This window comes from Varroa destructor, unplaced genomic scaffold, assembly GCF_002443255.2.
Source record: "Varroa destructor unplaced genomic scaffold, Vdes_3.0 BEIS01000001.1, whole genome shotgun sequence".
NCBI lineage: Eukaryota > Metazoa > Arthropoda > Arachnida > Mesostigmata > Varroidae > Varroa > Varroa destructor.
In genome coordinates, this window is record NW_019211454.1 from 45,310,410 (window position 1) to 45,318,307 (window position 7,898).

The window sequence follows — 7,898 nt, forward strand, 5'->3', positions numbered from 1 at the left end:
GAATCTGCTATGTTGTCGCTACTGCTATTAGTGTTCGATGGACGCACTAGATGAGCGGTGACGTTGCTGTTGTTGTTATTATAGCCACTTGTTAATCGATAACAGAGCGCACATACACTGCACGTAGATGGTTTTTGACACTCGATGATTATTATTATAATGAATTAATGATATTATTGATTAGGTTGTCCGTTTGATCGCACTTGAAAACTGTACGGTGGATTTGTGCGGTTGATGAAAACCGACGAAAGAATAGAACAATCGTACAAGTAGTAGCAGCAGCAGTCGAAGTACTCTGTTGTTCGCTCAGCACCCCCGCCTCACTACTCTTGAATTACCGATTCCACCGCCATTATTATTGTGATAACATGGCAACATTTCACTCACTTCACATAGCACTGTACGGCAGAACACTGCACACACACAGAGAGAGAGACACGCACTGCGCTTCAGCTTCCACGATGACGAGCCTACCTCACGACCATCACCAGCATCACCGCTGCCGCAACAACAGATCCACACCTCGTCTTCTCCGATTGCGATGACGAGGACGATGGCGGACGGCTCCTGCAAGAGATACATACAATACGCGGTGCTACATGAGCCGTTGCTGTTGGTACTGATGATGATGATGCCGATTGTCTGTCAGCTTGGAACGGCCGACCAGCACAAACAGATGAAGCACCGCCACTGCCACTGGCAGCCCGCCGCACAAACGGACCCTCCGCCGTTTATTGCTGTTGCTATTATCAGTGCTACCAATATCAGGCAAAGCACAGTGCGAAGAGCAGTGGCAGCGCGCTTCTCCGTCACACAGACAGACGGCCAAAAGTCAAGGCACATACAGTGCCTGCGGCAGCGGACATTGCAGACACAGTAATGCAAGCGGCTCAATACACCGCGCCACGCTGGCGGCGGCAGCAGCAGCAGCGACAACAACAACAACAACAAACGAACACCCGTCTGGTCTCCGCTGCTGCCGATTCGGCTCGCCTCCCTCGTGTCAACCGTTCGTCTGCTGCTGTTGCTGTTGTTGCTGGCGAGACAGCCGGCAGCACAATCAGCAATCGCCGTTGGCCAGCTCGATTGGTCGGTGTGTAGGTGTGTGTGTGCATAGTGTGTGTCTGGGTCTGAGTGTGTGTGTGTGTGTGTGTCTGTCCGCTCCTTAAGCGATCGGCCGACAACAAGCGCTACAGTCGCCGCTGTGTCTATCTGCTGCTGCTGCGACTACTATAGAATCACCGCCGCCGCCAGTAATCGGCGGCCGCCACCACTTCAACTGCTAGTAGTGCTATCGCGAACGGTTGAATAGCGCCGCTGCTGTTGCCACTGGTGTTGTTAGCATGCACGCTCGCTCGCTCGCACTAGGCCAATCGCAGTCGCTGTGTTCGCTAATGTCGCAGCTCTGTCGCATACGCATTCAACAGCGCTGCTGCTGCTGCTGCTGCTGCCGCTGCCGCTGCCGCTATCGCCGTAGGCTGCAGCACAGAGCGAACAAACGGGCGGCCGGCTGGTCAATCTTGTGAGTGATCAAGTCAAGCTAACATCGACTGTCGAGGGCGAGCGAGCAACGAGCGAGAAACCAACCGTCCGCTCGACCAACGAAGCGAACAGCCAACCGGCCCACCGACCGAACGAGCGAAGCGACGGCTGGGCGATAAACTGGACGGAGATGGCGACGGGCTGAACCGAGTTGAGAAGCACCGTCGTCGTCGCAGCCGCCATCAACACTACTGTTGCCAGCAGTAATGGTAATCGTCATCGTCCCTGCTCACTGCTGGCTACCTGGTCGCGTCAGCAAACGAGCCAACCGACGGCCAACGCCACACAGCCACGACAACAACGGTGGCACCACCAACACTCCGCAGAAACTGCTACGGGACGATGTGATGTCGCCGTTGCCGTTGACGCGGCGACGGCTGCTACCGGTACGACAATTGCCATCGCTATGGCTGCAACGTCATCGCTGGTGCCACAGCTCGGATGTGGCGTTGCGTGATTATGATTGTCGTCGTCGTCGTCGTCGCGGCCATCATTTGAGCTGTGGCTGTGAGCAGCCCATCAAAGCCGTTCACATCATTCAAGCCGGCCAGTACAACTACTACTTGCAGCGCTATCGTCCCTCGCTAACGGGTTGTTTCGTTCATTCGTATCAGGGACGAGACCAGACAGACAAACGAAACAACTGATGGAAGGCCGATGCTGTTGAGACAGGCGGTTGCGTATGAATTAGTTAGCATTATTACTATTAATGTAGTTAGCGATAGTAGCGAGGTTCCACTACTGGCAGAAAATAAAAAGTTCTAAAATCGGATCGGCAGCGCTCCAGCCCGACGACGTTAACTACAAGTAGGTACACTTTTGAACTAACGACAACAGCGAATTTGCTGTTCGTTACAATGTCCAGCGGTTATAGCAGCGAAGGGTGGGCGGGGACGACGACGTTAAGTACAACGTCTATAGTATTGTTGTCTTTTTTTTTTCATTTTAGTCATCGATAAACCTGTTGATTTTAAGCAATAATGAGCGAACTTCGGCCGCGGGGCGTTTGCGTCCGAACAACGATATCGGGCGAAAGGGGGGCGGAAACGGGCGCAGAGGGGAACGGGAGGGAGAGCGGCTGAGTGGGCCACACCAGTGCAACAGACGGCGCATACACTCAGACCCAGACGCGCGCGCGCACACACAAACAAGCACGGACGGACGGCAGCCAGACATACAGATGGGCACTCAACAGCAGCGGTGAAACGAACCAACTCCGCTTCGCTGTGGTGCTCCACGCGACAGGCGACTGAGCGGACAAAGGGTCGACCGGCTGTTGAGCCAGTTGGCCAGCCAGTCACCGATACCGTAGCCGCCTCCTTGTACGAGCTTTTCTATATGATAGTATAACGATGGTTACCCACCCGCTTGGCACCGGTCCATCACTAGCAGCGTCAGCACGCACAGACCGCTGGCGTGAAGGAGCATCACAATGGCAAAGCCAACGCGTATAGCACTACTTAGCACTTAGGCAATGGACCACCATTACGAACAGCCGCGGCGGAGGCACAAAGCTGAGCCAAGCTGACGCTACAATGATCGCTCACAGCAACGGCGATACGAGTAGACGTGTGATGCTGCTGGTGGCGATTCCGGTGCGGGTCTTAGCTATGAACTATTGTTATATACAGCTGTATAAAAGTACAAGTATGACGATTATTGTTGTCTACGGTATTGTGGCTAAACAGTACTAGCAACTGTGGCTGTTATGGCGCCTACGGGGCCTAAATAGGCTTTCATAGTAGTGTTGCCCCAAATGCTGCCGCCGCCGCCGCTGTTGGACGGGCAATGAGAAGCGATGACTGTTGGTGGTAGTGCTGCTACTGCTGCTAAAATAACGCTACTACTGCAAGCCAATGTTGTTGCCGCAACGGGCTAGGAAAGCATAAATGGTGACAGAAGAAAGAGTCGCAGCATATTTGAAAGTTCCAGTCGAGTTGATCTCTTTTCCTTGGCCGTTGTTCTATCAGCGTAGACTATTAGTCGATGCTTATCAATAGGTTAGTTAGACGTTATCGATGCAATGCGTTTAAAAACGCTATCTTTGCGAACGTACTGTCGCTGTTTTTGTTCTGCTGCAATAACAATACAGTATAGTGGCGCACAACTAATTGCTACGGATACCATCCAAACTGAAGAAGACTGCGAAGCCCCCAAAAACATCCGGACCACAGTTGTTATCGCCCACCAACGAAACAACATAATATGTAACTGGTAAATAGAACAAAATAAAAAAGCGCTATCTGACATCAACGCTACTTGAATCAACCAGTCCCACAGAGCGTGTCTACAGCGTGTGGATCGTCGTAGACACAAGCAGATACCAACAACGCACACACACACACGCACGTATACATACACACACACACCCAGACAAACACACATCCACCAGCAACGACGAAACGTATACACACCTTTTTGACCTTTTTTTCCTATTAAATTCCCACGTCTACCAGCAGCATTTTGAGAGCTGCCAGCGACGAGACAACCACCACCCCCCACGGAAGACGCGTCCGCTGTAGGTGACACTACTACGATGCAGCCGCAGGTAGACAATAGGTAGATGGCACGAAAGGCCTACTACTATGGCTACTAACTACGAGGACAGGACAAATGGATAGGAACAGGGACAAAACAACAGAAACTACTACTGCTGCTCCTGCTGCTGCCGTCGCCGCCGCCGCCACCGCCGTCGCTTCCGCGACCCACCGTTACAGTCAGCATCAGCCCCAACAGCGCCTGTGCTGCTGCTGCTGCTGTTGCTGCTACTGTCGTTTCCAGTGGTCGTCACATCGGCGGCAATTGTAGTCCGCAACGCCTAAAAGTAATGCACAAGTTTAGCGTCGTTTGCACAACATCAGTGGGACTAATCGTAATGGTAGAGGAAGAAGCGGCGCTGGCGGCGGAAATCGCGATCGTGGCGGCGGCGATTTGAGGATCGAGCAGGAACCTTCAGTTCGCAAAACTCAACGAAACAACAGCTGCAGTCGCTGTCCTGGCCTCTGTTGCTTCTGCTGCTTTTCACGTCATCATACTTACTGTTGTTATGGTGTCCTGGATGCAGCTGTTGACGCAGTGGTAGTAGTAGTAGTAGTAGTAGTAGTAGTAGTAGTAGTTGTTGTTGTCGTCGTCGTCGTCTTCTTTCGCCTTTCTTCGTTGTCGTTTTCGTGCTATTGGTACGATTCGCTCCTTTTGCTGCTGCTGCTGCTGTTGCAGCTGCTACTTCGGCCGCTGCGTCCTGCTGCTACGGCAACAGCCACGGCTGCCTTTGCTACTGCGGCGACAGCCACGGCCTCGGCGCTGGCTACCGCTGGTAACACACACACATACACAGTCACAGCCCTCGTCGTCTAACCAACAACGGAGCACAAGCACATACAAACGGCGACCGACCAACCGACCGACCAAGCGAACGAACGAACGAACTGCTGTTTGCTGCCTGACGGTGACTGACTCGCTTCTGCTGCTGACTCCGCCGCTGCTGCGCCGCGACTGCCACTGCCTCGAAGCGACCGCCGCCGACGATGTCACTGGCGCCGCTGGTTCGTCCGCCGACCACCACGCCACGCCAGCGAACACTCACTCATCGGTGACGGCCCTTTGGGAGAGGAGAACCGACGAGGCAACGACGAAGAGCCAGTCGCTGCTGCCTCCACTACCACAGCGACGACTGGAAGAGGCACCGGCCTAGGAAAGGGCAAGGGATGAGGGCAGGCGGCAGCGCCGGTGGCCGCAGCCAATAGCGGCCGTCTGGTTGAACCAGTGAACAATGAGAGAAAGGCAGGCAAATAGGCGAGTGAGCTGTGACGCCTGGCTGGTCGCCGCGGTTGTTTGCTGCTGCTGCTGCTGCTGCTGCTGTTAGTGGCAGCAGCAGCAGCAGCAGCAGCAGCAGCAGCAACGGCTGCAACCAACAACTCAAACTTACACGGTCGAGTGAATGCAGCGGCTATTCTCTCTCTTTCGCATGCGCCCTCGCTCACCCGCTGCTCGACCGACTCACCGACAACGACCGATCTGCTTGCTGCTGTGTGTAGCAGGAGGCGGCTGGCAGCTGGTTTGATGTTTATGGCCGATGCTGCTGCTGCGACCAGCCGTGTCGTCGCTTCCTGTAGTGGCCTCCCTGCTACTGCTTACCGCTCGCTGTCGTTACTGTTGGCCGCCTGTCGCCGCTTGAACGCTGCTAGGTCAGTTGATTTTCGCTGCTTTGACTGCAGAACAGGCCAGTCAGTATTACCTGCGATAGCTGCAGGAGTCGTAGCTGCGCGCCGCTGAACAGGGTCAATAGCAGCGGAAGGCAGCGACGATCTAACTACGTTTTTCCGTAGCTGGAACCAGACAAATTTTAGATATAGATACTGGTCGTTGGCTCGCACTTCTACTATCGCTGCTACACTCAGCGAGCGAGTGCTCACCGAACAGCCGCTGCTGCCGCCGCTGCTGATGATAATAATGATACTGATCATGACTATGCCGAGTCGAATCGAATAGTGAGCGAGAGCTGGTGCCAGCCGCCGTTGCGGCTGCTGACTCTACACAGCAGCGCGCACGCTGCATTGGTGCAAACGAGCAATATTTCTGCGTTTCAGAGTCTGGCGACGGCGACCACCAAAGGTGGTTGCTGCTGTTGGCACTCGTACGAGACGGGCAGCGCGAAGCTGCAGGGCGATCGATTCGGCGACGACATCACCAGTGGTGGCGACGGCAGCAGGAGCACTTCCTTCAGCTGTTCAGCGGTTGTCTGTCGCCGCGCTATTTTTTAAGGACCAAGGAGAATACACGTAAATTGTACGTGGTGTAAGAAGTCACTTCCCTAAAACTTCGGTGTCTGTTGTCGACCCGAACGGCAATGCATCAACGAAACAGCCGGCTGCCATACCGCCAGCGACGAACGGCTAAACAGCCTAAAATCGGTTCAAGCAGGCCGCCAATAGCTGTTGTTACTCGTACGGACGCAGCCGTCGTCGCTGCGGCTGGTGCTATAACAATAATAGTTGTAATTGTAGTGGTAATCAGTAGGTGTATTCTCCCGTGCAGGCTATGAAGCAACGATGTGTCGCTGATGTAGTCGCTCTCACAGCTGCTGCTGTGGCGGCTGTAATCGCCGACTCGTCGCTGTTGACTGTTTCCTATGTTCGTTATTTGCCTGGCCGTCTCACTGTTGCTGCCGCTTCAAGGAAGGTACCCCTCCCTTTGTAGCACACAGAGACGAGCAGTCACTGAGCGAGCAAGCCTGCCAGTCGGACCGTTTGAAGCTAATCGCTATTGCCGTGTGTTGCTTGGAGGCCGATGGTGGCTACTAGGGTCGATGATACTTTTGCTTGGGCCGCCACTGCCAGGCCCGTACTAACCGCCATGCTACACCTATATTACTGCTGCGGCGGCCCTAGGGCATATACTCTTTTACACAGTCATCACGAACGCTGACTTTCGGCTAGGCAGCAACAATCACGATGAGCAGAATCGTCCGTTCAAACGATAGGCCAGCCGTGAGAGATGTCTAGCGCTGGTGCAGCTCCGCTCGGTGCCACACGGCTGATCATACACGAGGGGTTTTCATAGTGGCGGATAGAAAGACAGACGAACTCGATCGAGTGTGGGGCGTGCAGCGGGTGAGTGAACGGGCCTAAAGAGAAGTCAGGCAAACAGACAGAATATAACAGTCGCCGAAGGAGCGACGACGATCCAATAGCAGCAATAGCTATTACTGTTACTGCTGGCCGCAAGCAACTTGAGCCCGTTTCATGGACCAAGCGGCTGAACCAAACAACGACACAGTTTTCGCTCGCTTTGTTGTTCTTGCCGATGTGGGCGACACCGCTTGTGCAGTATTAATAATAAGTTGTTGCCATTGCTGCTGTAGGCGTTGTCGTCGCTTAACTCGTCGTTGGTGTTTGTTGTCGCCCTTAATATCAGCGGCGACGACGACGACGACGACGACGACAATAACGACGACAACGACGACGACGACAACAACGACGACGACGACGACGACAACAACGACGACGACAACGACAACAACGACGACGACGACGACGACGACGACGCCGCCGCCGCCGCCGCCGCCGCCACCGCTACTGCCGCCGCTATTACGGCAACCACTGCCGCCGTTGATGGTTGTGTGCGGGTCACATACATATCAAAGCAGTGACACCCAACCAGCCGACGACGACGGTTATTCGCCGATGCGCCCGGCCGTCTGACCGACAAAATCTCTCGGGTAGACGTACAAAAGGGAGCTCATTGCGTTGCTACTTGTCGGTAGTGCGGCCGGGACCGGAAAGTGATCGTCAGTGAGCAGCTTCACAGTCTGTTCACTTCTATTATTGCTAGTGCCAGCACCGCCAAAACGATCGTAC